The sequence below is a fragment of the Erinaceus europaeus genome, chromosome 10 (genome assembly GCF_950295315.1).
Source record: "Erinaceus europaeus chromosome 10, mEriEur2.1, whole genome shotgun sequence".
Lineage (NCBI taxonomy): Eukaryota > Metazoa > Chordata > Mammalia > Eulipotyphla > Erinaceidae > Erinaceus > Erinaceus europaeus.
In genome coordinates this window covers 113,223,523-113,251,178 of record NC_080171.1, presented here as the reverse complement: position 1 = coordinate 113,251,178, position 27,656 = coordinate 113,223,523, and the positions used below count along the sequence as shown (strand labels likewise).

At 43.2% G+C, this 27,656-nt stretch overlaps 1 protein-coding gene and 1 non-coding gene across 4 annotated transcripts in view; both read left to right on the top strand.

Annotated features, from left to right (window-relative positions):
• SPIN1 (spindlin 1) overlaps nucleotides 1–27,656 on the top strand; it is a 57,239-nt gene that overhangs the window by 4,012 nt on the left and 25,571 nt on the right. The window lies entirely within an intron of this gene.
• LOC132541135 (small Cajal body-specific RNA 3) lies at nucleotides 13,002–13,127 on the top strand. The gene has a single exon (XR_009552308.1). It is a non-coding gene; the product is annotated as a small Cajal body-specific RNA 3 (non-coding RNA).

The window sequence follows — 27,656 nt, the reverse complement described above, 5'->3', positions numbered from 1 at the left end:
GCACACCCAGCTTGAGCTCAGGCGCTGCTGCGATGAGGCAGATGTTGGTGCTGTGTCCTTTTTCTCTCTCAGCCTCTCTACTTCTGTCTCTATTTTTAAAGATAAAACCGTCTACTTGATTCACAGGAGATTCCACAGTTGACATTCTGAATTACAAAGTTATTTGGAAATATTTTCCTGTGAATATTACCAGTTATGATGGTGGTGATTGTTTTGTTTCATTGTGTGATTTTATTATTTTTCCCCAGAGCACTGCTCAGCTCTGGCTTATGGTGGTCTGGGAGATTGAACTTTGGACTTGGAAGCCTCAGGTATGAGTGAGAATCTGTGCATAACCATTATGCTATTTCCCCTGCTCTGTATGAATTTATCTAAAAAAACTTGTATCTTTATTTATGAGAGACGGCCAGAAATAGGGTAAAGGAAGATACAGAGGGAGACAGACACTTGCAGACCTACTTCATCCCTTCATAACTTTCTGCCTGCAGGTGGGGACTGGGGGCTGGAACCCTGCCCCTTGGGCTCAACCAGGTGTACTACCATCTGGTCCCTGAATTAATTTTTTTAATAAGATCCATTTCTTTTTTTTAATTTTTTAAATATTTATTTTCCCTTTTGTTGCCCTTTTTTATTGTTGTAGTTATTGTTCTTGATGTCATCATTGTTAGGACAGAGAGAAATGGAGAGAGGAGGGGAAGATGGGGAGAGAAAGACAGACACCTGCAGACCTGCTTCACCGCCCCTGAAGCGATTCCCCTGCAGGTGGAGAGCCGGGGGCTTGAACCGGGATCCTTACTCCAGTTCTTGCTCTTGGTGCCATGTGCGCTTAACGAGCTGCGCAACCGCCTGACTCCCATATGAGAGAGTTTCATATGATGCAAAGGGTAGAGGATAGAGAGAAGCTGGAGCACCACACTAGGACATGTGGTGCCAGGGATCGAACTGGAAATCTCAGGCATGATCATCTGATCTGATGCTCTGCTAGTTGAGCCACTTTCTCAGCCTCAACATTAAAAAAAAAGGCCAATTTTTTGGTCATGACTGAAGACTCACTGCTAGGGACTAACTCTTCTGCACAGAGACAGAGGTGGAGAGAAAGGGCAAGCAACCCTTGCCCCAAGCTTCCTCCAGTGCTGTGGGCGGCTAGGCGAAATCTTAAACTTCACAAATTACCTTCGGGTGCTGTCAGGCACCAGAGCAGAGGACTCTGGGGAGGAGGGAGGGGGTAGGATAGAGGGACTTTGGGGTCTTGGTGCATGATGATGGAGAAGGACCTAGATTTGGGGAGTGTGCTGTTGGTTGTCCTGGGGAGAGGAGAGGTTGTACCTATGTGTCAACAACCATTAACCCTCCAGTGGTGGGGGGTTGCCTTAGGGACTAACAAAATAGCTCACTTTGGTAGTGTCTTTGCTTTGTCATATGCACAAGCTCAGCCCCCATCACTCTGAAGGAAGTTTTGGTGTGTGGTGTCTTTCTGGAGTGGTGAAGGTCCCCAGTGATGATAAAAGGTGGGGGGAAAGGAATGGCTTTTGGCTGCAGCCTGCAGGAGGTGACACAGTGACCTGGTGCTTTCAAGGATGAGGTAGAGTTTGTCCCCTCCATATTGCATTTGCTGTAGTGGGGCTCTGGTTCTCTCCGTTTTCTTTCTATCATTCATAAATATTTTAAACGCTTATAGTCTGGGATGTGATACAGTGGATAAGACACTGGACTCTCAAGCATGAGGTCCTGAGTTCAATCCCCAGCAGCAGATGTACCAGATTGATGTCTGGTTCTTTCTCTCTACCCTCCTATCTTTCTCATTAACAAGTTAATAAAATCTCAGGAGGTATAAAGAATAGGAAAGCTTCCAGTGGAGGGTGTGGGATGGGGAACTCTGGTGGTGGGAATTGTGTGAAATTGTACCCCTCTTGGTATCCAACATACTTGTCATTCATTATTAAATTTAAAATTTCCAATAAAACCAAACTATAAAAGAAACCTTAAAAAATGCTTCCGTAGTTAAACGGTCAGAATTGTATTGAAAGGATTCAGTTCATGGCCTTGATCGCTCCTCATTTGTAGCACTTTCTGAGTTAGTCCTTCCTCCTCCCCAGGGTTGTTGCTGGGACTGCAGGAATCCACTGCTCCTGGAAGCTATTTTTTTCCCTTTTGCTGCCCTTGTTGTTTATCGTTGTTTTAGCTGTCGTTGTTGTTGGATAGGACAGAGAAAAATCGAGAGAGGAGGGGAAGACAGAGAAAACAAAGACTCCTGCAGACCTGCTTCACCCCCTGTGAAGTGACCCCCTTGCAGGTGGGGAGCCGGGGGCTTGATCTGGATCCTTAGCTTCACGCCGTGTGCGCTTAACCCGCCTAACCCGCCCCCTCTGAGGCGCTCCTTCAGTGTTTCACGTCTGCACATACACTCATCACACCAAAGTTCTGTAAAACCCTTCCATTCCCTTCCCTTTCACTGTTTTTCTTGTTCTTTCTTTTTTTTTTTTAAATTTTTTATTTTATTTACATATTTATTTTTTTGAGAGAGATGCAGAGAGACACACACACAGAGAAATACCAGAGCACTGCTCAGCTCTGGCTTATGGTGGTGCAGGGGATTGAACCTGGGACTTAGAAGCCTCAGGCATGAGAGTCTGTTTGCACAGTCATTATGCTGTCTCCCCTGCTCCTTTCACTGTTTTTCCTTCTTTTTTCTTTTTAATGAAAGAGATAAAGAGAAAAAGAGAACGGAGCACTCATCGGCTCTGGCTTATGGTGGTCCTGGGAATTGAATCTGTGAGCTCAGAGACTTAGGTCTGAAACTGCGTAACCATGATGCTACTTCTCCAGTCGCTCCATTTCTTTCTTAAAAGATAAATTTTCATATACATTGGTCTGTTTCTTTAATATAATATTCCGGTGATCACTTTTTGTACTATATGCTTAATCCTGGTGCGCCACCACCCGGCCCCCTTGAACACTTTATCACCCCCATTCATTTCTTCTTCTTTTTTTTAATCTTGGACAAATTTTATTTTCTCGCTTTGATGAAATTTTTCTCTTTTTCTTTTTATTTACTTTCTTTATTGGTGACTTAATACCACCAGAGTTCTGTGTCCTCATCCCTTCATTGGTAGTTCTCCCATGGTCACAGATATGGGTTGACTTTATAACTTTTTTTTTTTTTTTTGCCTCCAGGATTATCACTGGTGCTGGTGCCTGCACAACAAATCCACTGCTCCTGGTAGCCATTTTTACTTTTTTCCCCATATATATACTTATGTGTAAGTGTATCTCTATATAAATATATATACTTCTATATTTAAATCTACATATTTCATATATGTGCTTTTTTCCCCATATATATGTGAAAAAAAGTCTATGAAATGTTTCATTATCTTTATTTATTGGAGACAGCCAGAAATCAAGAGGGTAGGGGGAGATAGGGAGAGAGAAGGAGACATCTGCTGCACTGCTTTACCACTTGCAGAGCTTTCCCCTGCAGGGCTCAGACCCAGGTCCCTGCACATTGTAACTTATGTGCTCAATCAGTTATGCCACCACCCAGCTCCTCTGTGTGTGTGTGTGTGTGTGTGTGTGTGTGTGTGTGTGTGTGTGTGTGTGTAAATTTGACAGGACAGAAATTGAGAAGAGTGGAGACAGAGGGAGAAAGAAAGACACCTGCAGACCTACTTCACCTCTCATAAAGTGTACCCCCTGCAGGTGGGGTGCAGGGGATCGAAACTAGGTCCTTGCACATGGTTTATAAGTGTGTTTAACCAGATGCACCACTGCCTACCCCTTGTCCATCTTTTTCTTTCTTTTCTTTCTTTCTTTTTTTTTTTTTTCACCAGAGAATAAGAGACTAGAACACTGCTCACCTCTGGGAATTGAACTGGGAGCTTTGAGCCTCAGGCATGAGAGTCTTACATAACTATTATGTTGTCTCCCCACCCTCTATAAATATATATATATATTTGCCCATTTTCTTCTATGTTCCTGCCTTTACTATTTTTTAATATTTATTTTGGTGAGAAGAGATTTACAGAGAGGAAGACCAGAACACTGCTTATATCTGACTTATGATGGGAGTTGGGGTTTGAACCTGGGACCTTGGAATCTCAGGCATGCAAGTCTTGCATAACCATTGAGCTGTTTTACCAGCCCCCTTCACTTTCTTCTTTGTAAGTCACACCTACACTTATTACCACTCAAGAGTTTCCTACCTTTGTTCCTCTTCTCTCTGATAGGAAAGGTGTCTGGCTTTTTCTGGTATTTTCCACATTCACTTCCCTTTCCATGGTGGAACAAAAACGAGATTCTTGGTGTAACTGGGATTCAGAGCCCTTTGGTCTTCTCCTATCCTTTACCCCTCTGGGAGTATGGACCAACATTCCTTTTGAGGTGCAGAAGGTGAGAGTTCTGTTCTCTACTGGACATGGACATTGGCAGGTCAGTCTATTCCCCCAGCCTGTTTCTGTCTTTCCTTAGTGGGGTAGGGCTCTGGAGAGGTGAGGTTCCAGGACATTGGTGAGGTTGTTGGGCCTGTGAGGGCAGGATGGAATCATAGCAGTATCGGCAGCTTGGTGGCTGAAAGGCAGTAAGTTATGAGGCAGTCCATAATTGGCTTTCTGTATAAGTACCGCACGCTAACCAGTTGCGCCACTGGAGCTCCCACAATTGCCTTTCTGGTTCCTAGCTCATTGTGAAGTTAAAACTTCCCTGTGCAGGAGCTAGAAAAAGTCAGTGAGGAGATTAAGACATCCAGACAGGGGCCAGGAGCAACTGGCTAAGCACACACACTATAGTGAAGCAGGGCTGCAGGTGGCTCTCTGTCTCTTTCCCTCTCCATTTCCCTCTCCCCTCTCAATTTCTGTCGCTATCCAGTAACGAAATAAAATAAATAAAAAGACATCTTAGTGTCTGGCTTGCCTCTTCAGGGGTCTGTCAGAGTGGTTAAGGATCTGAGTTTACACCACATGAGTTTGAGGTAAGGCTGTTGTCATAGCACCTTATGCTGGAGTTTCAAGTTCATCGGGCAGACATTTGCTAGGAAGATGTATATAAACGGGAAAAACAGAAGCCAACTTACTGTCATGGTGGGACTAATCAAAAGCAGTTTCGGGAGGGAGGTCGCAGTGTGTCCACATTACCACGTGCATGCACTTCTAAGATTTGGGTCCTCACCTGAGGGGAGCAGTGAAGTAATGCTGTAGGCGTTTCTCTCTGTCTCTCTGACTCCCCCTTCTTATTTCTCTCTCTGTCTCTATCAAAAAGAAGGAAGGGGTGTAGGAGGGGTGGCCACTGGTAGCATGGGATTCATTGCACAGGCACCAAGCCCCAGCAATAACCCTGGTGGTAGTAAATCAAAGAGAGAAGACAATGATGCTATAGCATTATCTGATCTTGTTTGTGTGGGTGTTCTGTAGGGCTGCACCCTGTTAACCACCGTGCACACTTGTGCAGGGGTCAGGTGTTCGGGGCATCAGGAAAGGTAGAGTGGTACGGCAGGTAACCCCAACTTCTTGGGTGAGGCAAATGGCAGGACACATGGTACAGGCTACTAGATACAGGTACTACTAGGTATAGGTCTCCCCTGTGAACTCGCCAAGCAAAAACAGGTGGGAGAGGAAATTCTGGGGTGTGTGTTTCAGTCCAGACATGTTAGAAGTACACAGCAAAATGATGCCCCCGGTAGCATGGGATTCATTGCACAGGCACCAAAACGAACTGAAAGTTCCTAGATAGCTCCAGAAGACTGTGAACTGAATTCTCAGTTTGTGAGAATGATGATTGATAAGGAATGGGATCTGGTAAACTGTTTAGGGCATAAGGTCCCACTTAACTGAGCTGGCAGTATTCATCCTCTTAAGTCAGCTTTTCCATCCCTTACTTGAAGAACTTGGTTTCATTTTACCTGGAAATCTCAACTTGGCATTATGGAGAAGAGAACCTGCCAGCCCCAGATGGCGAGGTGCAAAGTGTGATCCATGAAGAGTGGTCCATTCTCTCTCTCAATCTTTTTGGATAGAGGCAGAGAGAAATCGAGAGGGAAGGAGGAAGTGGGCAGGGGGTCCCATAGTGTAATGGTTATGCGAAGAGACTTGCCTCAGGCTCCAGAGTCACAGATTCAACCCCTCACTCCACCTAAGCCAGAGCTGAGCAGTGCTCTGGTAAAAATAAGAGGAGGGAGAGGAGGGGTTGGGGGGGGGAGTAAAGACAGTGTTCTGGGAGATGGTGCAATGGATAAAATATTGAACTCTCAAGCATGAAGTCCTAAGATCGGTCCTTGGCAGCACATGTACCAGAGTGATGTTTGGTTCTTTCTCTCCTATCTTTCTCATTAATAAATAAAAATTTTACCAAAAAAAAAAAAAAAAAAAACCAGAGGAAGAGGGACAGATACCTGCAGCAGTGAGTGCTTCACTTCTGCTTTCCTCCTGCAGGTAAGGACTGGGGGTGGGGGGCTCAGACCTCAGTCCTTGTGCATTGTAACATACACACTCAACCAGGTGAGCCACCACCCTGTCCCAGGTGTTGTGTTCTCCAGGAGACCGACCACTTTAAGGCATCCATACACTACCCCGGTGCATATAAAGAGTGTGCTTGGAGTCTGCTGAGTGTGCAATAACATTGTGTAAGCATACATGCCTTAATTAAGTGGGACACTTATTAAGTGAGCAAGCACACTGTTGGGAAATTGGTGCCAGTAGAGTAGCTCATGCAGGGTTGCTACAGAACTTAAGATTGTTAAACTAATGCATGGTCTGTAGAGCACAGCAAAGCATTAAACAGTCAAGCAGTTTCTGAGTGCAGAGAGGAATTGGGGAGTATCTGTGGGGGAAGAGGACTATTTAAGGCTGTGGGATGGTGGTAGGACGAACATAAAGTTGTATCAGACTGAGCTTACTGATACAGGCGCCAGAGAGCAGAACGCTGGGTGGTGACTTGAGACAGACCAGTAGTTGGCATTTGCCAGGATGGCACAGCTGCCTTGGGAGGTCTCAGAGACTCAGAGAGCTCTGAGTGGTAGCTGCATTCTGTCCCGAAGGAAGGCAGGGTTTATTCCCTGAGAACCTTGTAGAGTGTACCGGCAGCATCCTGTCAGCACGTGCTCACCTCTCTATGAGCCAGTGTTGTGGGGCACTGCCGCACTGCACTGAACCCCAGCTGCTGTGTTGGTCAGAGGACTCGAGCTGCAACTCGGAATTACCTGTGTTTCAGAAATTTCCTTGTCACTAGGGTGTTGCTGGGTTCTTGCATAACGTCACTGCTATTCCTAGTGGAACTCCTCCTCACCCCCTTTGTGTTCCCTCCTTTTTAAAAGAGAGTAAGAGACAAAATATATAGAAGGAGAGGCAGAAGAGAAACACTTGCAACACTACTCTGCCATTTGTGGTTTCTCCCTGCAGGTGTCGACCTAGTACTTGAACCTGGTCTCAGGTACATGGTAATGTGTATGCTGTGCCAGGTACCCCAACATCCGGTCCCTCAGTGATCTTTATTCAGATTTAACTTGTGGTTACGACTACTAGTAATGTTTTTGATTTGCTCTGGTATTTATAGTTTTTCCTTTAAAATGAATCAGTAATAGGTAAAAGTAGTCATATTTTATATTAATAATTACTCTTCATAACTTTAAAAGATATTTGTTTACTGATTAATGAAGGTGAGAGAATCGGAGCATCATTCTGATGCATAGAATGCTGGGATTGAATTTGGGACCCCATGCCTGAGAATCCAGCACGTTATCCATTGTGCCACCTTCCAGCCCATTCTCTACAACTTTTAAAATATTAGTCTGTAAAGTTAACTAAAATGGGTTAACTAAAATGCTTTATCTTCTTCTTTTATTATCTTATTTATTGGATAGAGACAGCCAGAAATCAAGAGGGAAAGGGGTGATAGAGACAGAGAGACTCCACTGCAGTGCTTCACCACTCGCAAAGCCTTTCCCCAGCAGGTAGGGACTGGGGGCTTGAACCTGGATCCTTGTGCATTGTAATTTGTGTGCTCAACTAGATGCATCGCCATCTGGCCCCATTTATTTGATTGCTTACTTATTTATGATTGAGGGAGGCAGTGAGGCTGAGAGAGAGAGAGACCATGGCCCTTCCTTCAGTGTGGCTTGTGCACATGGCAAAGCAACACACTCTCCAGGTGAGCTATTTGACTGACTCTAAAATGCATAAACTCTAAATAAATAACTTACACTGCTGGTCTGGCAATAATTAGGTTGATCATTTTGGAAGGTGACTTCACTAGAGGTAAGCGATTTGATATACACACTCTCAGACCAAGCTGTTCCACAGCTAGACCTACCTGCATATTGTAGCAGTCGCACAAATACACAATCTGTACAGCGTTCACAATAGCAGTGGCATGTAAGCTGGTGAAAGATAGAAATACTCGTGCAGTATTGGGGATGATAGGTGAAACAGATTATGTTCCTGGAGTACCACTTAGCCCTGGCTTGTGGGGGTGCTGGTGGGCAGACCTGGGATCTCAGAGCCTCTGGCATGAAAGTCTGTTGCATAACTGCTGTGCTGTCTTTCCCACCCAAAGGGAATTTTATTGTTTTATTTATTGAGAGTCCTAGAGCATGTTATAGGAATACATGCTTGTCTTTTATTGAAATAAGTTTATTAATTTTTTAAATCTTTATTTATTAGATAGAGACAGCCAGAAATTGAGAGGGAAGGGGGTAACAGGGAGAGAGACACGTGCAGCCCTGCTTCTCCACTTGGAAAGCTTTCCCCCTGCAGGTGGGGACTGGGGGCTCAAACCTGGGTCCTTGCACACTGTAATATTTGTGCCCAACCAGGTGTGCCACCACCCAGCCCCTCATGCTTTTCTTCTTCTTAAGACTTAGTTATGAGGAAAATGTGGCAGTGAACCAGAGCATCACTCTGGCAGGGGAGATAGTGGTGATTGAACTCAGTACCCAACACTTGAGGGACACCACACAGACTTTCATAGCAGTGGTTAAATTTGTTCCATTTCCTTCCTCTTGCAAGTGGTGTCATATTTCCAGATGGAGCTTCATGGAGTTCAGCTCATGATGGGAAGTGAGTGTAGCAGAGAGTTGGGGAGTAGGTTTGAGAGTGGGATTGTTTTTATTTTATGCAGTTTAAGATTTCCTAGGGATGTTGGTAACCCGAATATATTAACTTATCCTGACAGATAAGCGACAAAATAATTTTATAAGCACACCTCATTTTATTGCATCCCCCAGATATCTATATCTGTTTGTGTATGTGTGTATATGTATATATATTTCTTTGTTTAATATTTATTACTTATTTCCTTTTGTTCTTGTTTTATTGTTGTAGTTGGTGCTGGATAATACAGAGAGAAATGGAAAGAGGAGGGGAAGATGGGGAGAGAAAGACAGACGCCTGCAGACCTGCTTCACCGCTTGTGAAGCGACTCGACTGCAGGTGGGGAGCCGGGGGCTCGAACCCGGATCCTTGTGCCGGTCCTTGCACTTTGCACCACCTGCGCTTAACCTGCTGCGCTACCGCCCAACCCCCATAGATTTCTTTTTTTTCTCCCAAATTGAAATTTGTGGCAATCCTGCATTGGGCAAGTGTAGTGTGACCATTTTTTCTTTTTTTCCCTAGATAGAGAGACAGAAAAAGACACTCTAGTGTCTTTTTTTCTTTCAGTGTAGTGGAGGCTTGACTTGCACTGAACCTTCAGCCATTTGCCCCCTTTCTGTGATAGAGGATAAGAGCCAGGGAAAGAGAGGTGCCTGCAGCACTTCTCCACTTGTGAAGTTTTGCCCTTGTAGGTGAGGACTAGGGGCTGTGCATTCCATTGGGCGCCGCACTACCCTGTAGGGGCCAAGCACTCACTTTGTGTGACCGTCACATTTTGGCAGTTCTTGTTAGTCCCTCTGCTACGGTGATCTGTGAGCAGTGAGTTTTTCATATTGCTATTGAACTGCATCAGTGCAAGTTAGATGGTGAACCTTGTAGATGATGCCTTTGCTCTGACTGTTCAGTGGTCTGCTTGTTCTGTTTCTCCTTCCACTTCTCTGATACAGCATTGAAAGGAGGCCAAGTAAGCTTATGATTAAGGCCTCTGAGTGTTAATGGGAAAGTTGTGTATCTCTCACTTGAAACCAAAAGCTAGAAGTTAATAAGTTTAGCAAGGAAAGTATGTTGACTGCAAATAGGCCCAAAGGTAGACTTTTTGCATCTCTTGATCTAGTTGTACATTCAAAGGAAGAGTTTTTGAAGGAAGTAAGAATTGTTAGTCCAGTAAACACATCAAAGGCAAGGAATCATCTTTTTTTTTTTTATTTTTTATATTTTTTTTATTGATGTGGAACAGTTTCAATGGTCTGGATAGAAGCTCCAGTTACCCACTACATTCTCTTAAGCCTGAACCTAGTTCAGGGCAAGGTCCTAATTCCATTCAGATCTAAAGCTTGGCAGTACAGTAGATAGTGTTAGGCTGTCAAGCAAGAGCTCGGGGCTCAGCCCCCAGCATTGCATGTGTCTTGATTCCCTATCGTTGTTCCTCCCTTTTCTCTTATTAGTGAATAGAGTCTTAAAATGTCTTAAAAGGCCGAGACAGGCGAGGATGCCAGAGAACAAAAGTTTGAAGCTCGAAAGGGTTGTATATCCCTGTAAGATCTGCGTACAGACTGAAGCAGCTAGTGTTTATGTAGTCTGCAGCAAGTCGGCGTCTTCTTTTTTCTCTTAGAGATGAGGTGTCTTTTTAAAAAAATTTATTTATAAAATGGAAATATTGACAAAACTATAGGATAAGAGGGGCACATTTCCACACAGTTCCCACCACCAGAGCTCGAGCTCTGTATCCAGTCCCCTCCCTTGATAGCTTTCGTATTCTTTATCCTCTGGGAGTATGGACCCAGGATCATTGTGGGGTGCAGAAGGTGGAAGGTCTGGCTTCTGTAATTGCTTCCCTGCTGAACAAGGGAGTTGGCAGGTCGATCCATACTCTCAGCCTGTCTCTTACCCAGTGGGGCAGGGATCTGGGGAGGCAGGGCTCCAGGACACATTGGTGGGGTCGCCTGCCCAAGGAAGTCAGGTTGGCATCATGGTATCTTCTGGAACCTGGTGACTGAAAAAGCATTAAGATATAAAGCAGAACAAAATCGTTGACTAACCAGGAACCTAAAGGCAAGAATATTGCAGATGAAGATTTGGGGTCTCTGTTTTAGAAAAAGCTGGTGGCTCTATTTTAGGTATATTCCAATGGGCTCATGACTTTACTATTTTTTTTTTTTTTTGCCTGAGCCTGACATCTTATTTTATTATTTATGTTTTTATTTATTTATTTTTTTACCAGAGCACTATTCAGCTCTGGTTTATGGTGGTGTGGGGGATAAAATCTGGGACTTTGGAGCCACAGGTGTGAGAGTCTCTTTGCATAACCGTTATGCTGTCTACCCCCACCCTAACCTGACATCTGATATGCTGGTGGACCCAGGTTATTATCTGGGGAGATGGTGTCATAGTTGGAAAAGCAAGTCTTTTTAAAGCCTTACCAAGTCTTATTAAGATAGTTGATGAAGGTGGCCATATAAAATAGTTTTTCTTTGCATTTTTTCTTCCTCATCCTCCTGTTCTTCCTCTATCCGTATGTATTTCACTTTCATGAGAGAGAGGTACATAGATCAGAGCCTTGGCGTATGGTGGTGCTTGGGGTTGAACCTGGGACCTCAGAGCCTTAGGCAGGTGAGTGTTTGCATAACCATTATGCTGTCTCCCCAGCCCACTAAACAGAGTTTTCAGTGCAGGTGAGTCTTCTATTGGAGGAAGATGCCATTTTGGACTTAAAAGTTAGAGAATCAATTCCTGACTGAACTTTGACTTGTGAATACAGATGGTGATTTTAAGTAGAAGCCAATACCTCCGTTTACCATTCTGAAAATCATAAGAATGGTTCTAAATCAGCTTGGCCTGTAGAACAACAGATGACAGCACATCTGTTTACAGAACGGCTTAGTGGTTATAAAGATATCTTAAGTTCTGCTGCTTAGGAAAAAGATTTCTTTTCAAAACACTACTGCTGCTCACTAATAGTGCATCTTGTCACCAAAGAATTCTGATGGCAGTGTACAAGCTTCCTGACTGCTAGTACAGCACCCACTCTGCACCCGGTGGATTGGGAATCATTGCTACATTCAGAGGTCATTAAAGTTTGCCATGGGTAGCAACTCCTGATGGGCCTACCATAGTAAATCAAACCCTTTTGGAAAGGATTCACCATTCTGCCATTAGGAATGCTCTTGATTAATGGCAGAGGTCAAAGGTAGCAGGACTTTAGAAGTTGATTCTGAGTCATGGGTGACTTGGAGGGATTCAGCACTTCAGTAGAGGAACTAGCTGCAGAGCTGGGAATAGCAAAACTAGACTTAAAAGTGGGACTTGAAGATGTGACTGAAGTGCTGTAATCTCATGATAAAACTTTAAAAAGAATTATTAGTGAGAGGAAGAGAGAACACAACCAGAGCATCACTCTGGTACATGCTAGGACAGGGATCAAACTTAGCACCTCTTTCTCTTAGGTCCAAAGTTTTAGCTTCTGTGCCACCTCCTGGGTTGATCATGATAAAACTTTAAAAAATTTTCTTATTTATTATTGGACAGAGACAGACAGAAATTGAAAGGGGAAAAAAAAAAGAAATTGAAAGGGGAGGAGGAGATAGAGCGGGAAAGAGCTGCAGCCCTGCCTCACCACTCGTGAAGCTTTCCCCCTGCAGGTGGGGACCAGGGACTTGAACTTTGTGCACTTTAATGTGAACGTTTCACCAGGTGCACCACCGCCTCGCCCTGATGATAAAATGAGAGATTGCTTCTTTTGGATGAACAAAGAATGTAGTTTCTAGAGAGGGAAGTATTGGTGAGGACGCTGTAAACATCTATCTCATAATGACAACAAAGGATTTAGAGTTTACATACACACTTATTTGATAAAGTACCGACAGTATGGAGTATGGTACACCCCACCCCATTTTGGAAGTATTTCTTTTTATGAAAGAGTGAATCAAGGGAACCAGCCATGTGAACAGAGGAGAACACCCCTGTCCACACATTGCATTGTTCCTACATAGACATGGAGGTCTCTGTCTGACTTGGGCCAGCCACTAAGTCAGATCGTTCACTCCAGACAGTCTTCTCACTGCCCCAAGGGGCCACTTCCCTAATTCTTGTACTAAGTGAATGTAGTAGATCAGTGGTGGGTACCCAGGTGAGCTAACTGGTTTTGGAAATGGCATGGTTTTATGTTTATTTGCTTATTTTTAAATAGATATTATTGTTTGATTAAGGAATCAACAGCCACGAAGTGGAAAGAATACAGAAATATTATTTTTCTGAGCGTCATAGTGGCTTTTAGCTCATCCTGGTTTGTCAGTGTTTTGGATTTAAAGTGATAGTATTTCCCTTTCTTTTCTAATAGTTTCTTTGATATTTATAATATTAGCTATGATATTACTCATCTAGGTACACTAGCAAAGAGAAAATCATTCTTTTGGGTGCTGCTTTTGTTGTATAAGTCTGTTTGGTATCCCTGGCTTTTTATAAAGCAAATTGGTGCATATTTGTGTGTCTTTTTTTATTAATAAAAGTATTGCTAATTTAAAAAAGTGAATCAGTATACAGGATTGAGGAGTTAACATAGTGGTATGCAAAAACAAAACAAAAAACACTTTTATATGCTCAAGGCATCAAAGGTCCCAGGTTCAGTCTCCAGCACCACCATAAGCTAGAACTGAGCAGTGGTCTGGTTTAAAAAGTAAATAAATAAAATGGCGCTAGGTGGTGGTGCACTTGGTAGAGCACACATACTGCTATGCCCAAGGAGGGACCTGGGTTCAAGCCCCTAGCCCTCACATACTGGAAAAAAACTTCACAAATGGTGAAGCAGTGTTGCAGAGAGGTGTGTGTGTGTGTCTTGCCCCTCACTTTCTTCTCAGTTGTTCTATCTCTATGAAATAGATAAAATATATTTAAAAACAAAATAAAATGAATCAGTACAGTAAATTTAATTTTATGCCACCAGGGTTATTGCTGGGGCTGAGTGCCTGCACCACAAACCCACTGCTCCCAGCAGCCACCCCCCCTTCCCTCTTGGTAGGACAGAGACATTGAGAGGGGAGAGGGAGTGAGAGAGAGGCGCACACCTCCAGCCCCGCTTCACCACTTGTAAGCCCAGGCTTACATGTGCTCCACTGGGTGTGTATGACCCTACCCTGGTGTGACTATTCTTAAGAGCAGTTCTAGGTTTACAGCAAATGGAGCAGTGAGTGCTTTTTGACATAATAGTACCTATCCACCACTATACAGAATAGTCTTACTACTCTAAGAAACCTCCATCCACTCTGAGGGTGGGGTGGTGGGGGTGGTGGCGGCACACCTGGTAAAGCGCACACATTAATTATAGTGAGCAAGGGCCCAGATGCAAGCCCCCATCTTCCACCTGGAAGGGGAAGCTTTATAAGTGGTGACAGTGCTGCCAGTGTCTCCCCTCCTCCCTTCCTCCTTGGCTGTCTCCCCTTTCTATCCAAAAATACATTTTTTAAAAGGAAAGGAAAGGGGGGGGGAAGATAAACCTCAAAAAGCAAAACCTCCACTCTGCCTTCCCCCCCATTCTCCCAAACTAATTTCCATCTTAACTCCATTGCGGTCACAACATTATGTCATTAAAAGCTTATACAGATTTTCCTTCCTTTCTTTCTCTCTTTCTTCCTTTCTTTCCTCCCTCCCTCCCTCCCTTTCTTTCTTTTTTAATATTTTTATGTTACAGAATTACATGTCAACAGGAGTTTGAATCCACACCATTCCCACCACCAGAGTTCTGAATCTTCAGTCTCCCCATTGCAATCCACCACATTTCTCCCCTGCTGGGAGTCTGGATCAAGGTTGTTTATGGGGAGCAGAAGGCAGGAGTTCTGGCTTCTGTAGCTGCTTCCCTGCTGAGCATGGGCGTTGACAGGTTGATCCATACCCCAGCCTGTTTCTATCTTTCCCTAGTGGACCAAAAAGCTCATACATATTTTTTTAAAGCTAGATTTATGGCCTTGTGATCAGTTACTGCAAGTATTCTATGTGTTTGGGAAGAACTCTTTTTAAGACTTTTTATTTTTCAATTATTTGTTTATTTGATAGAGACAGAAATTGAGACGGAAGGGGGGGAGGTAGGGAGAAAGACTGCAGCGCTGCTTCACCACTTGCAAAGCTTTCCCCCTGCAGATAGGGACTGGGGGCTTGAACCCAGATCCTTATGCATTGTAATGTGTGCCACCACCCAGCTCCTTTTTAAAAAAATAATTTATAGGATAGAGACGGAAATTGAGACGGAAGGGCTGGATAGGGAGAGAGACAGAGACACTTGCAGCACTGTTTGTGAAGCTTTTTTTCTCTCTACAAATGGGGCCTGGGGACCTGATCGCCATTGCTTGATCCTTACTTGTGGCTTTAAAATAATTTACCGGGAGCCAGGCGGTAGTACACCAGGTTAAGTGCACATAGTACGAAGCTCAAGGATCATGGCTGGCTTAAGGGTCGTCCCCTGGCTCCCCACCTGCAGGGAGGTTGCTTCACAAGCAGTGAAGCAGGTTTGTAGGTGTCTGTTTCTCTCTCTTTTCTCTCTCAATTTCTCTGTGTCCTATTTGGGGGAAGAAAAAAAAAAGGCCACAGGAGCAGTGGATTTATAGTGCAGGCACTGAGCCCCGGCGATAACCCTGGAGGCAAAAAAAATTACTGTAAGATAACTTTTAAATTTTTTTGACAAAATTATTAGTAAAGTTTATTTAACTTTTTTTTCTTTTTAGATTTAGTTATGGATAGAGATTGAGAGGAGAGAGATTGGAGCACTGTCAGCTTTGCTCAGCTTTGGCATAAGGTGGTGTTGAGAATTGATTCTGTGACCTCTGAGGTCTTGGCATACATACTCTTAATAGGCTGAGCTATTTGCTTGGCCCAAACTTATTACTTCTTTTAACTTCCACCTGATGTGAAATTATTTACTTTAAAACTTTTTTTTTTTTTTGATAGAAACAAATTAAGAGGAGAGGGGGAGATAGGGAAAGAGACATTTGCAGCACTGTCCCATCACTTATGAAGTTTGCCCCTGCAGGTGGGGACCCAGGGCTTGAACCAGGGTGTCCTGCACTGTAGTGTGTGTGCTTAAGCAGGTGTGGCACCACCCAGACCCTCTAAACTTCTTTAAAAAAATGTTTTTAAGATTTATTTTCTTAATATTTGAAAGTCATTTCATAGCCTTGATTCTATCCAATACTTATTATTTGATAGTCTTTGTTTTTGAGGTGACATTGGTTTAAAAGCCTATAAATGGACTGCTTAGCTCTGCCTTACAGTGGTGGTGGGGGGGGTTGAACCTGGGACTTGGGAGCCCAGGCATAAGTCTATTTGTATCACCATTATGCTCTCTACCCCCCCCATAAGTGTTTATAAGTACACTTACTCACTTCCTCAGAATATATCCTCCACCTCCACCTCCACCCCCACCCCCACCAAAGCATCAATAACCCTCCACTAAGGTCTTTACCTAAGCAAACCACTGCCTCTCCTACCCCCATTTGTTAGCCTCAGTTCTCCATTGTGAGTTCACATAATCATCCTGAGTTTTGCTTGTTTTTCTGGTTTAACCCCCCTGTGGGGAAGGTGAGCCTTTATTTTTGTTTAGTGTTAAGTCCTCTTAGTATTTCTTAGAGATCTGATTTAGCAGTAATGAATTACTTTAGCTAGCTGTTGCTTATCTGAAAACCTCTTCATCCTTCAAACTTAATAGCCTCGAAGGATAAAGTATTCTTGGGTGGTAGTCTTTTGCACTCAAAACTTTGAATATATCCTGCTAGTCCATTTGAGCCTTGAGTTTCTGTTAAAGCAATTGTCAGTCTTAAGGGATTTCCCTTCTAGATTAACTCTTAACTTTTCTCTAGCAGCCTTAAGGGTCCTCTTTGTCTTTGAACTTTGCCATTTTAATTGTTCTCTGCACTGGTGATTTTTTAAAAATATTTATTTGTTTATTTCCCTTTTGTTGCCATTGTTGTTTTAGTTATTATCGTTGTTGTTATTGATGTCATTGTTGGACAGGACAGAGAGAAATGGAGAGAGGAGGGGAAGACAGAGATGGGGAGAGAAAGATAGACACCTGCAGACCTGCTTCACCACCTGTGAAGCTACTCTCCTACAGGTGGGGAGCCGGGGCTCGAACTGGGATCCTTACGCCGGTCCTTAGGCTTTGCGCCACATGCGCTTAACCCGCTGCACTACCGCCCAACTCCCTGCACTGGTGATTTTAAGTTTGAATTCATTTTTAAGTCTGAGCTCTCTGGAGGGGGAAAGGAAGTGAAGGGAGTCTAATTTGGGGAAATTCTCAGCTAGTGTTCTTCAGAAATGAGTTCTATCCCTTTCACTAGCTCTTCTCCTTTTTGTACTCCTGTGATGTGATTGTTCTTCTTGGTGTTGTCCTGTGACTGGTATTACCTTCATTTGCTGTGTGTGTGTTTGTGTGTGTGTTTTGGGGTGACTCCCTCTACCATATTTCCCTTCTCTCTGGTCTCTGATGTGTGTGTTCCTGTAGGTATTCCCCTGTGCTTTGAGTTTTAGTTCAGTCATTCCACTCTTCGTTCCTGTTGTGGACTTTTCTATAATCTCTGTTGTCATTTCTTGGAATTTGTGCAGTGTTTCTCCAGAGCACTGCACAGCTTTGGCTTATGGTGATTCTGGGGATTGAACCTGGGACCTCAGAGCCTTAAGCATGAAAGTCTTTTTGCATAATCATTATGCTCTCTCCTTAGCCTCTCCATATATGTCTTTTATAATTTCAGAGAGCATGCTTAGGACTATAGGAATATAATACTAGATACAGAGGGCTAGAAGTCAGGACCCTGAGCCTGGTTGTATCTCAGGGTTGAAAAACTTCAGACACTCTTGCTGGTGAATGAAAGATATGGAGAGAGTCAGTTTCTTTCTCTCCCCCAACCCCAACCCCCCCCGCCCCCCCCCCCCCCCCCCCGTCTCTGCAGTGAGCCTGTTAAATGTGTATGACCCCAACCAAAACTTCAACAGAGTATTTATTGTCAAAAGTCTCCTTTACATCAGAGCATGAAACAAGAAACATCAACAACATCCTTGCAGGGATACACAAATAGATGGTGACAGTTAATACTAAACCCTGTGGCATTGTCATGGAACCCTCTGGCCACGCCGGAGATGTCATTGTGTCCAAGTCATGCAAGTCATGCATGTCTGTGAGGGCTGTAGTATTTGTCACAGTATACAGCTTTAGGCTTTTTGCCTTGGGGTCTCTTGACCCAGACTGCTCATTAAATTCAGACATTTGTGGCCAGAGGGGGAACACGAGAGACTGCAGGTGGCCGTCATTCCTTTTGTTATATACATAGCATCTCACTAACTAGGAAAAACAATTCAGCAGAGAAATTGCCAATGTATCAATAAGTAGCAGGCAATTCTATTGGGAAGTTTATATAGCTCTGTTGAATTTGGGTTTTTCCTTTAAAAAAACATTGATAAGAGACAGAGAAATTGAGAGGGAAGGGGGAGATACAGACACCTGTAACACTGTTTTACTACTTGTGAAGCTTTCCCCTGCAAGTGGGGATGAGGCTTGAACCCAGCTTCTTGGCACTGTAATGCACTCTACCCAGTGCGCACCCCCTCCCCCCCCACACACACACCCACACACGGGCTTTCTGCTGCTGCTATCTCGGTTTATCATTCAGACAGTTTTCTCTGGCTACTTTGAATGCTTGCACTTGCATTTTGCTTATGGCTTCTGTTTGTCTTGCTCTGCTGGTAAGAGGTAAGTCAGTGGGTGGGTAGGTGGCAGCAGAGGAGGCTGCTGGCTGGGCCTGGTGGGCACAGGTACTGAGAGCCCAGCAGAATAGGTAGCTACAGTGGCAGGGGACCAGACTGGGTATTGTGGAATTGAGCTGGGGATGGCTTTACCTTTGGTGTGAAAGTTTCTATAGTTACTGCCTGGATTCTGGGATTTTTTTTTTCCTTTTGTTGTTGGTTTATTTCAGCTCCAATCTCATTTCTTTTTTTTAAAAAATTTTTTTTATTAAAAATTAAAAAAAATTTTAAATATTTATTTTATTTATTCCCTTTTGTTGCCCTTGTTGTTTTATTGTTGTAGCTATTATTGTTGTTGTCGTTGTTGGATAGGACAGAGAGAAATGGAGAGAGGAGGGGAAGACAGAGAGGAGGAGAGAAAGATAGACACCTGCAGACCTGCTTCACCGCCTGTGAAGCGACTCCCCTGCAGGTGGGGAGCCAGGGTTCGAACCGGGATCCTTATGCCGGTCCTTGTGCTTTGCGCCACCTGCGCTTAACCCGCTGCACTACAGCCCGACTCCCCCAATCTCATTTCTATACTGGTTTATGATGTATGTGTTACAGTTTTTATTGTGGTAGTAAGAAAGCAGGACCTGTTAGTTCACCTTTTTCTTGGTTAGAAGTCCAAGATTTGGGAGTCGGGCGGTAGCACAGTGGGTTAAGCGCATGTGGCGCAAAGCGCAAGGACCAGCGAAAGGATCCCGGTTCAAGCCCCAGCCTGCAGGGGAGTCGCTTCACAGGCAGTGAAGCAGGTCTGCAGGTGTCTATTTTTCTCTCCCCCCTCTGTCTTCCCCATCTCTCTCCATTTCTCTCTGTCCTATCCAACAACGACATCAATAACAACAACAACAACTACAACAATAATAAGACAAGGGCAACAAAAGGGAAAATAAATAAATAAAATAATTTTAAAAAAAAGAAGCCCAAGATTTATTGTTACTATTTAATAATGGTGCATTGCTCAACTTTAGCATACAGTGGTGCCCTGAATCAAACCGGGTCTTTTTTTTCTTTTTAATCTATTTATTTTATTACTGGATGAAGACAGACATTAAAAGTGGAGAGGCAGACACCTGCAGCCCTGTTTTACCACTTGCGAAATTTTCCCCAGCAGGTGGGGACCAAGTGCTTGAACCTTGGTCCTTGCACACAGTAGTGTGTGCACTTAACCAGGTGCGCCACCACCTGGCCCCAAACCCAGGTCTTTTGCCATGCGAGTTTTGTGCTCTAGCCTGCTGATCAAGCTCCCTGCCCCCTCATCTTTTAGGTTTTATTGATTACATATCCGCTTCATATGAGACAGGAGAGGAAGAAGTGAGAGCACACTCTGGATACATGTGTTGGGAATTGAACTAGGCACCTCAGGCATGCAAGCCCAGTGCTCTATCAGGTGAGCCATTTCTCCAGTTGGCACTGACCCTGCTTAGCTACATGCTGATGGAGTTGCTATACCTTTTCTTACGTTAGTATATGCAGTACTCCCCCCCCTTTTTTTTCTTTTTAACCCTTAGTTTCATTCTCTTGAGTATGTTTTGGATGATTATGTTGCCTATAATATTTACGTGGATGTTTAAAAGTCCTGACAGTATTTCTGATTACTGGTAGTAATGAGCTTTTTCCTTTCTTTTTAAAAGACTTCTTTTTTTAAACTAGAGAAACACAGTGAAAAACCAGAGCACTGCTTAGCTCTGGCTTATGGTGGTGCTGGGGATTGAACCTGGGACCTCGAAGCCAAAGATGTGAAAGTCTTTTGCATAACTATTATGCTGTCTCCCCAGCCCCCCTTTTTCTTCTTTCTAACCTATTTTTTTTCCCTTTGTTAACTTGGAAATTATTTAAGACACACATCTTTGATTTATCAAGATCTACAATTTGGTATTTTCCCCTCTCTTCCTGGACACGTGTGCTCTATTGATCTCACTTTCACGTATATACTGCTGCTGTGTTACTGATATTTTAGTTTACATGGTCAATAACCATTTAGACGTCCATTGTTCATCTTTACTTGCTGTCATCCCAGTGCTTCATCTTTGATCATTTTTCTGTTGCTAAAGAACTTTCTTTGTTCTTTTTTTTTTTTAAGAACATTCTTTCCATGTGACTGCTAGTAGTGAATTCTTTGAGTATGTGCTAGTTTAAAAATGTTTCAAATTGATCTTTTTTTTTTTTTTTTTTTCCTGCCAGAGTACTGGTTTGTTTGGGGGGGGGATTGAATTTGGGATTTTGGAGTCTCAGGCATGAGAGTCTCTTTGCATAACCATTATGCTGTCTACCTGTGCCCTTGATCTGTTTTGAAGGATATATATATATATATATTTAGTATAGAACTATTAACTTGTCAGTTTTCTTCTAAGGTGTTGGGAGACATTGAATTACGTCTTCATCTTCCAGCCTGTCAGTAAGAAGTAAACTCTCAGTTTAGTTTTTATTCCCATGATGGAATTTGCCTTTTATTTTTATTTTTTAAAATCTTTTTATTTACTTATTATTGGATAGAGATAGAAATTGAGAGGGGAGAGGGAGATTTAGAGGGAAAGAGACAGAGAGACATCTGCAGCCCTGCTTCACCACCTGTGAAGCTTTTCCCTTTCAGGTAGGGGCCAGAGACTTCAGCTTGGGTCCTTGCATGTTGTAATATGTGCACTTGACTAGGTGCGCCACCACTAGGCCCTTCTTTTACTTTAGACTTATGTTTTTTTATTGTACTCCCCCCCTAGTTTTACTTTTTGTGATTTAGGTGTGTATTTCTCTTTATTTGTATTTTAAGATATTTTATTTATTAATGAGAAAGGAGGAGAGAGAATGAGAGAGAACGAACCAGACATCATTCTAGTACAGGTGATGCCAGGAAATGAACTTGGAACCTCATTCTTGAGAGTCCAATGCTTTATCCACTGTGCCATCTTCTGGACCACTCTTATTTGTGTTTTGTTTTTACACAATTGAATTCTAGCAGTATCTCCCCCCCCCCCCACTGTTTGCAGGCATTGCTTTTTCAAGTTTTTCATTATTTTCCCAAGATTTTTCTTCTGAGAGTCCATTTAAATTGTTAAGCCTTTTCAACCTACTGTTTATGCCATTTCCATATTTTCCTCTGACTTCCCTCAAAATTTTTTCTTTTTTAAATAATTTTTTATTTGATACAAGATTATAAGATTACAATGTGTAGATTCATACCACACCCACCACCTAAGTTCAGTACCCCTACCCTCCAACCTTCCAAAGATAACCATCAGAGTTCTTACAGTTTTCTTGCTTCTGTTTCCATTGGATTTTTTTTTTTTGGCAAGTTGATGTAAATTAATTCTGTAGATCCAACATATGAGTGAAACCATTTGGTAGTTGTCTTTTCATTTCTTATTTCACTAAGTGTAATCACCTCCAGGTGATTTAGTATATCAATTAGTGCTTGGATGTTTTCCTCATTTTTTATTTGGTCCTGGCTTGTTGGGATTTTTTTTTTCTTCTTCTTCCCCCCCCCCCCCAAGCTTCTGTCTTGGTCCATTTCTGCTATGTTTCTTTTTGGTTTGACCATTGTATTTGGTGACTTCAGAAATTTGTGTCCTGGGGACTGCTCTTCAGGTATTGTGTAAGGTTCCTGGACCCCTGAAATCTGTTACTTTAGTGTGTCTCAGGAATGGGTGGAGTTATTACTCTAATGGTGGCCCCACTGCCTTTGGGAGATGAGAAATAGGGTCCCTTGTATTCAAATCAGGAAGTAGACAGCTTGAACAGCATGATGGTGCCCTTGTATGCTGAGTAGTTTTTTTGAATCTTGAAGGGTTCCCCTGTCACCTATTTTCAATTGACTGATTACACTTGCCTGGGTTGACTTGTATCTAAGTAAGTTACTTTCTTTTATGAAATAGAAAACTGGGGGTGTGTGGGGGTTGGTGGTGGCTCATCTGGTAGGGCGCACACATTAGAGTGTTTGAGAACCCAGGTTCAATGCTGGGAATACTGTGTGAACCAGGTTGAACGTGGTAAGGTTTTTCCCATTGAAAAAGGGGGAACTGAGGAAAGAATCTTCCTGTCAGACTCTCTCTTTCTGAAGTTGAGCTTGGGAGTTTTCTTCCTCCCTGTTAGCTTACTCCTTGTCTCTAGAGCCCTTGCATTTTTCTGTCTCCAGGGTCTTGGCATTCCTTAAAACATTAAGCCAGCTCCCCTGCCTCACCCTGCATTCCTTGATACAATGGCCCACTCTCTTATTATCTACATATCAATGTTTTGCCTCCTCTAACAAATGAGTTAAGGTCTGCTCCCTATTTCCCCACCCATTCCGCTCATTTGATACATTCTTTTTCTACCCTCAAGACCCACCCTGCCTGCAGGATATTATTAATCCTACCAGTTAAACCCCTCACAACAGTTGCTAAGGAAGTTCCTACCTTTCCCAGTCCCCTTTTACCTTTCTCCGCCCCTTTCCTCACCATGTATGGCATAATAGTCAAGCCACTTACGTTTCCGACTTGTCACTTCTGTTTTCCGACTTTTAAGAGCTTGGGCACTCAGATGAGTAAAGATTTGAATCGCCTATCCACCACCAGCTCAGTTCCTGGGTCATCTCTCAGGCATCGCTGAGTGAGTAGCAGGCTGAGTGAGTAGCAGCCCTGGCTGCCTCCGGTCGCGTTCTCTCCAACCCAGAGATTCCGAGCCCAAGAAGAGGCGCCCCCACACTATCCCAGCATCTGACACACGCATGCCCAACGTGGGGCTGAGGACTGCCCCACTTCCAGTAAAAGTGGCAGATGGGTACCATTTCTATGAAACATAACCCGGCAGTCTTTCCTCCAACGAAAACCTTTTTGGCATCTAGGACAAGCATTCGGGGCTTCCAGGAATCCAGCTGGGGGCAGAAGTCATGCCTAGGATTGGGGCACTCACTCCGCCAATAGCCAGCTCTGGCTTATGGTGGTGTTGGGGTTGAACCTGGTTATCTTAGAGCCTCCAGCATGAAAATCTCTGCCTAACCATTATGCTATCTCCCTAGCCCCAGTATAATACTTCTAGCTGTTTTATTTCCCATGTAATCTTACTGCTGGACCCTTACTTGCTCAGTTTACTCTGGTATATGTAATTGTAACTCTAGTACTTAGCAGACCTACAGGTCTATTCTTTTTGGCTTCTTATGTATTGTTCTGATAGTTTTTGTTTTGGTTTGTGAGCAAATTTGTTTATGTGTATGTAGTTGACTATTTTTTAAAAATTTATTTATTTATTAGAGATCGCCAGAAATCAAGAAGGAAGGGGGGAGTTAGAGAGGGAGAAAAAGAGATACCTGAAGCCCTGCTTCACCACTCGCAAAGCTTTCCTCCTGCAGGTGGGGACTGGGGGCTCGAACCCAGGTCCTTGCACACTGTAACATGTGCACTCAACCAGGTGTGCCACTACCCAGTCCCATAGTTGACTATTTTTAAAAATGACATGGTTGTAATATAAGATCGTATATCTAGAGAGGACTTAAGCTTTTATTCTACAAGGTATCTGTGGGCACTCCTCAGGTTCATTTGGGGGGGACAGAGAGAGCTCACTCACATGGTAGAGTGCCCACATTGCCAAGTATATCACAGAGTTTTAAACTTGGCACAGCTTGGAAGGTGCTGTGTTGGCAGAATAAGCTCCAGTACTGTGCTATCTCTCACTGTCCGTCTCTAGCTGAGTGAACAAAGCCACCTGGAGCGTAGTGAATCAGACGTGCATAAGGTCCTGGTTGCACATGCATGTACACACACAGAGTTGAGTTGATTTGGGGAGGTGAAAGTGAGTTGAGGCTGGCATGGAGTTTTTATTTTTTAAATATATGTTGTAGTTTATATTTTATTTGCTAATTTTTTATTTTTGGATAGAGACAAATTGAGAGGAGCGGGGGAGATAGAGACAGAGACACCTGCAACCCTGCTTCACCACTCATGAAGCTTTCTGCCTGTAGGTGGGGATCAGGGACTTGAACCTGTGTCCTTGCACACTGTAGTGTATGTGCTTAACCAAGTGTGCCATTGTCTGGCCCCGTTTTATTTATTTTTTTGAGAAGATATACACACGGACCAGAGCACCGCTCAACTCTGACTTATGGCAGTGTAGGGGGTTGAACCCAGGACTCTGAAGCCTTAGGCACTAAAGTCTTTTTGCATAACTCTTATGCTATCTCCCCTACTCTGGGGAGAGTTCTTAGCCTTGTTTCTTACCATCTCTGAATTTCCCTCCCTTCCCTATGGAGTTACTGGATTCTGCTCTCTAGTCCCTAGTAGTTACTCTCAGGGATAGTAGTGCCCAGTGTGGCATCACTTCCCTGCCTCTGATGTGCTGTCTCAGTTCTTTGATGCCACCAGGCATACATTTAGTGTGTCATTGTTTGCATTTGAATTTTTGTCATGGAATCTTTGCTTCAAGATTTACAAAAATCAATTAGATATACAGGGAGGAAAAAGAGTAAGAGAACCAGTCCCCTCTCTTTTTAGTTTAGTAGCTTCCTGGTGTGTGCCTGGTATAAGTGGTATTCCAGACTTCTCATGTTTTTGACCTGATCTAGAATTTGCTATTCCTATAAGAATGATGACTCCTGATATTTTTGTTAGGGGTGCCCTTTAGAAGTTAATTTTTCCAGTTTTCAGGAGCATGATATAAATTATCTGTCCACTGCTAGCTGGATATCTCTCTCTCTCTGTCTCTCAGCAGTGCTTAGCTCTGCCCATGGTGGTTCTGGGGCAGACCGGCAGTCTCAACATTGGTTTCTGCAGGTGATCATAGTGGACTCTCGTAGCTCTTCTGAAAGGATCAGGAAGCTCTCAGTCCTTTTCTGTGCAGCCTGCAGCTATCACCTCTTAGATATGACATGTGACAGCCCAGTTGGAGTGTTGACACACTTCAACTTCTGTGAGTAGGGTTGTTATTGTGGTCTCACTGCCTTAGCAGAGTTGATAGACTCACTGCTCTGATGGTGAGTCAAGTCTCCAGAAGGATTGGGCTGCTTATTATAGGCTCAAAGCCCCAATCCTCTAATCTGGATTTTTTTTATAGTGGTCCTGATTTATCTTAGCACAAACTATGTAGAAATGCCTGTGAAAAGCAGAGGTTTCTGATCCAGGACACATCACTGCTTGTACAGTTTGGTGACGGATGGTCTGTCTGTCCTGTGTGACAGACCTAGGAACTGTCAGCACTGAAGTACTTGATGAGTTTAAAAGACCTCCTTGTTATCTATAATATTTGTAGTGGGATGGAAAGACCTGAAGTTGTTGAGTGAAAGTCCTAGGTTCTGGGTTCTTGGGTACTTTTCAAGATAGAAGCAAATGCTATGTTTCAGATGAGGGTTAGGAAGATTAATTCATAGCCCACATTCATGGTTTCTGTAAATTTAGTTCATATTTAAATGCTACTGTGTTAGAACTTGGTGCTGAATGTGTAGTGGCTTGTGTTTATTCATTTTGTTTATACTCCTAAGAGTTTGAGAATGAAGGCATTCAGATATCAGTTTGACATATGTGTTACAGCCCAAAGCTGGGTAATCAGCAGTGCTTTATTCAGATTGAGCCTTTTTAATAAATTAAAAAAATATTTATTTCATTTGATAGGACAAAGAGAACTTTGCCACTTGCGAAGCTACTTGTGCAGATGGGCCTGGGGGCTTGAAACTTGGGTCCATTCCTGGAGCCCAGTCAATAAGTAAATCTGTCCCATAGCCGTGTTTCAGGCTCTGTGAACTTGCTGGTAGCAGGTTTGTCCGCCATCTTTAGACAGTTCAATGTCACCTTTGCGTTGTTTAGTATTTTAAATGTAGTGTTCTGTGTATCATACTGCAATAAAATAGGAAATTATACTATGTGTGCATAATAAAGTACAGATACTTAGATGAAATAGAGACTGTCACAAACAGATGACTGCTGGCTATAAGTGCTGCTTTCTCACCAAGGGATCCCGTAAGTTGGCACCAATAGAATAAGTCCTCTGCACATAACAGTTCCCAATGTGATATGACACATCACTTAGAAAGTTTTCTAGTCAACAGTACTTTGCCTAAAATGTAGACTAGACATAGCACTATAAATTAGAAGAGACACTAATCCCATACAATAATGGAGAGTTTAAAGGAGAAAAAGCTGTAACACTTTAAGACAAACGAGGAACTTTAAATGGAAGTCAAATAGTAGATGACACTATCAGTTGCCTTGCTAGCACAGTAATGGCACTGTGGATATACGTGAGAATACACTTGTTCTTACCCTTCACTAAGTGTAAATTATCTGCAAGGAGATTTTGCTGTCTAATCATTTAATTTTTTTTCCCCCCTACCAAAGCTCTGGCTTGTGGTTGTATGGGGGATTGAACCTGGGACTTTGGAGCCTCAGGCATGAGAGTCTGTTTGCATAACCATTATGCTATCTACCCTCTACCCATCATTTAAAATTTATTTTCTTTCAGGTTTTCTTGTTTGTTTACTAACTTAACCATTTTATAGAATAAATTCAGGTAAAGATGAATCCTCCCCCCCCCCCCCATTTTTTTAATCTGGTAGGGATAGCAATAGGAATGGAGGAGACAGGGAGAAAGACACCTGCAGTGTTGGAGCATCATTGCAGCGATCCGTAATGCCCGATTATTTATGTGACCTGTTTCTCTGTTACTAACAGCTATGTCTGAGAACCAGACATAGCAGAAATCCTTAGTTATCTCTGTAGTTCTGTCTCCAGCCTCCAGGGATGTTTGACTATCAAGGCAAACACAGATAGTGTTCAAAGTGCCCTCCAAGCTAAGAGAAGCCTGCCTTATCTGCTATCCCTGAATTATGCCTACATCCTTGGGATAAGGTCAGGATTTGCA